General features: G+C 48.5%; 1 non-coding gene across 1 annotated transcript; it reads right to left on the reverse strand.

The window, feature by feature from the left end:
* Window positions 1–2895: 2895 nt before the first annotated feature.
* On the reverse strand, window positions 2896–3012 carry LOC125099430 (U5 spliceosomal RNA). Its single transcript, XR_007127159.1, has one exon. It is a non-coding gene; the product is annotated as a U5 spliceosomal RNA (small nuclear RNA).
* Window positions 3013–3878: the final 866 nt, after the last annotated feature.

Here is a 3878-nt window from a genome sequence, read left to right on the forward strand (position 1 = left end):
GTGGAGCCTGGGACTCTTGATCTCAGGGTTGTAAGTTTGAGCCCCATGCTGGGTGTAGAGATTACTTAAAAATAAAAGCTTTTAAAAAATTTAAAAAATATATAAAACTTTAATATGGCTCATGTTTAACACACACAAATAGGCCAGATGGGAGATAAATAGATACATACAAGAGGAGGTTTATGATGGGAATTGGCTCGTGAAATTATGGAGGCTGAGAAGCCCCAAGATCTGCTATCTGCCCGTGAAGATCCAGGAAAGCTAGCGGTGGTGTGAGCGGAAATTAGGGCCAAGAACCAGGTGCTGAAGATATGTCCCAGCGCTAGCAAAAAAAGAGCCAATTTGCCCTTCCTCTACCTTTGTGCTCCCTTCAGGCCCTCACCGGGTTTGGTGAGGCCCACCCACTTGGGAAGGACCATCTACTCAGTCCGTTGATTCAGACGCTAACCTCTTCCAGAAACACCTCCCGCAGACATACCTAGAAATAACATTTTACCAGCTCTGGGGGACATCTCTTAGCCCAGTCAAGCAAAAGTCACTCAGCATAGTGACCAGTTAGTTCAGATTTAGTATTTTTATGAACTCATAGACTTAAATAGATTGGAGATGCCTTGATCCTTTGAATGTATGAATCTTCTCGATGGTCTGTCGGTCATCTTTGGCTTTCAGGAGCCTCCGCAAGGTGGTATATGTCCTGGCTCACGCCTGTAATCTCCGTTTCTCCAAGAAGCTGGCCTCCTTTGACCAAGGGATGGCATTTAGAGACTAGGTGCTCATTATCCTGGGCTGTTTTTGCCAAAGGTGAACAAGAAACAAGTTTAAAACCCCCGCTTTGGATACACCGCCTACCCTCAGAGCCCAGAGACAGCACTGACCACCAGCATGTAATTCTGACTGACCAGACCTAGGCAAGGGAGGAGCACTTCGCTGGCAAAAAAGAAAGGAGAATGACCCTCATAGGGTTTGAATATGTCACCGGACACTGAACCTGCTCTCTGGGGAGCTGTGGACCGAGAGCACACCCAGTGCAGGGGCCTGCCTCCCAAGGTCACTTTATTTGTACAATAAGGAGACCTCGAGGAATAATTTCCAAAGCTGTGACTCTTCCAGCAGGGGGAAGCAGGCTCCTTTTATTGGGGTTTGGGGTAAATATTTAGAGAGGGACTGTAATATAAGGGAGCTGAGGTACCTGTGGGCACTTGCTGACTCACCTGGACAGGTACGGTTCCCAGATGTTTCTTTTCCTGTTTAAGCAATTTGTTAGTTTCTAAAAGATGAAATTGACAGGCAGTGGCTTCTGGGAGTTTCCTGAGTTCAGGTGTCAGTCCTGAATTCAGTGGGTCAAGGGATCTCCTTGGTGACAAATGCGGGGACCAGCAGAGCAGGGCTGGACAGAGGCTAACTGCCTCAAGCATCCTGAGCCTGGGCCATGGTCCTCTATACAAAGGGGCATCAAGGGGTTCCTGGGTGGCTCAGTGGGTTAAGCCACCAACTCTCGTGTCTGGCTCAGGTCAGGATCTCAGCGCATGGGGCTCCGAGCTCAGCGTGGAGTCCTCTTGGAACTCTCTCTCTCTTTTCCTCTACCCCTCTCCCCTTCCTCTCAAATAAAACAATATATCTTTAAAAGAGGGGGGGGGGCATCAAAAGTGCCCAGGAAAGAGGAAGGAAGAACTGGCCTGGGAGGTGGAGAAATTCAAGGAGGGAACTTTGGGATGCATCCCTCCCGCGCTTGCTGGTGCAAACACTGCTAGTTTTCTTGCCCAGGATTCACCCCCTCCCTCCTGGAGTCTCACACCATTAGCAGGCCTCAGGGCTGCCTTGGGGAAAGACTACATTTCCCAGCCTACCCCACACCCCGGCGGGATCCCAAAGCTAAGCTCTGACCAGTGGGATTGGTTAAAAAATTAGCCTCCTCTCCAGTTTAATCAAATCCATTCTAACCACGATTGAAAGTCTTTCTCATTCAGAGTTTTCACAAGTGATCCAGCGCTGGTTTTGATGAACTTATCAGGAAAACCAAACCGACAGCAATACTTACAAACCTGTCACAGAAAAAGCAGCCAATTAAGCTTCAGTTGTTTGAAGCTAATTTTTGGAAAGCTCACAGTAAACGCGACCCTTGCAGCCAAGGATCAGAAAGGTGCTGCGCCTGGACGGGCATTTCCCTCCTCGAAAAGCGTGCGAATAGGTAGGTATGCCCCGGTCATCTTTTACAAAAAGCTTTATCCAGGGGCGCCTGGGTGGCTCAGTGGGTTAAGCTGCTGCCTTCGGCTCAGGTCATGATCTCAGGGTCCTGGGATCGAGCCCCGCGTCGGGCTCTCTGCTCAGCAGGGAGCCTGCTTCCTCGTCTCTCTCTGCCTGCCTCTCTGCCTACTTGTGATTTCTCTGTCAGATAAATAAATAAAATCTTAAAAAAAAACCCAAAAAACAAAAAGCTTTATCCAAAGTCTGGGCAAAACCAGGTTAACTGGGTGTTCTCTGCTGAGCAAGCGTCTGTGCTAGATTCCGCGGGGGGTCCCGGGAGCGAGGGCACGTCGGTGGTTTTCTTGCAGTTGGGGTCTGCTCAGAGGATGAAGCTCAGATTTGCACAAGGGGTCTCCGTGCGGGGCTGAATACACAAGCTGTCACACCAGCTGTGAAAAGAAGTTCCCGAGAAGCCCCAGCAGGTGCGCCCAGGCACGGAAAGACGTAAAAAAACGGGGAAAACCACGTTTAAAAAATAATAGATGTTAAGGTAGAAGCTTCCCAGCACTAAGACCCAAACTCCTGTTACTAATGAACTAAAGCCACGTTATAGTACAAAAACATAAATAAAATCAAGCCGCCACCGAACGCACTCAGTAAGCCCGCGGTACTTCCCAGAAGCAAGCCAGTCTCTCATTGAACACTCTCAGTAGCCTTGCTCAACGCAAGGCCTCAAAAAATTGGTAAAAAACTCAGAATTGTTCCTCTCCACGGAAATCTTTAGTAAAAGGCGAAAGATTTATGCGATCTGAAGAGAAACCAGAGTATGCCAAGGACCGTCCGCACACGTTCCTCGGGTAACTGTTACCCCGAACACAGTGATGGTGACTCTTTGCTCGAAAGAATCACTGATTTCTGTCTTTCTTTCGGACAATTTTGTGATTTTAGCCTTATTCTGGGGGAAAAATAATTCAAAGAAAAGGTGAAAATCGAGTCATTTCTAAGTGAGAAATTGTTCGGTGTGCAATGCATTTTGGGTATTCAAATGACCCTCCGCCGTCACGCCCCCGTTCCTGGAAATGCCTTATTTAACGGTACATTCGTTTTCCTGCTGGGACTGGGACTGCCGCCAGGGGGCAGAGCGGAAGCCAGATTTTCGGGATTATAGATTTGAGTTTGGTCCAGCTAGAAAAAGTCTGGCTCTATTTTATAAATTTTGACTTCAAGTAAAAATGTCTTTTGTCCTCAAATAAGACAATAAAAATAAAATAAAACGTGGAAATATTTACATTCATTCAACCACAATTTGCTGAGCACTGCATTACACTTTGTGCTGGGCTCAAGAAATAGAGCGGTACCCCAACGTTTCATCCTCAAGGAGCGCGTATGTGATGGCGGAGCCAGTTGTGCATGGTGACCACTGGTGACAGACTGTTCAGTGCCATCTGGGCAGAGCATTCCACGATCCACAGAAGTAGGGCGGTGAGGGTTCTAGGCAGTGCAGAGAGGACAAGTGCCAGATGACCGTCATTGCAAAGGTATGAGCTTGGATTTCGTTTGAGGGCAACAGCGAGGCACTCAAGAGTTTTAAGAGAGGGGCGCCTGGGTGGCTCAAGTCGTGGGATGTAGCCCTGCATGGGGCTGCCTGCTTGGCAGGAGGCCTGCTTCTCCCTCTCCCACTCCCCCTGCCTGTG

The sequence above is a fragment of the Lutra lutra genome, chromosome 4, assembly GCF_902655055.1.
Source record: "Lutra lutra chromosome 4, mLutLut1.2, whole genome shotgun sequence".
NCBI classification, from domain to species: domain Eukaryota; kingdom Metazoa; phylum Chordata; class Mammalia; order Carnivora; family Mustelidae; genus Lutra; species Lutra lutra.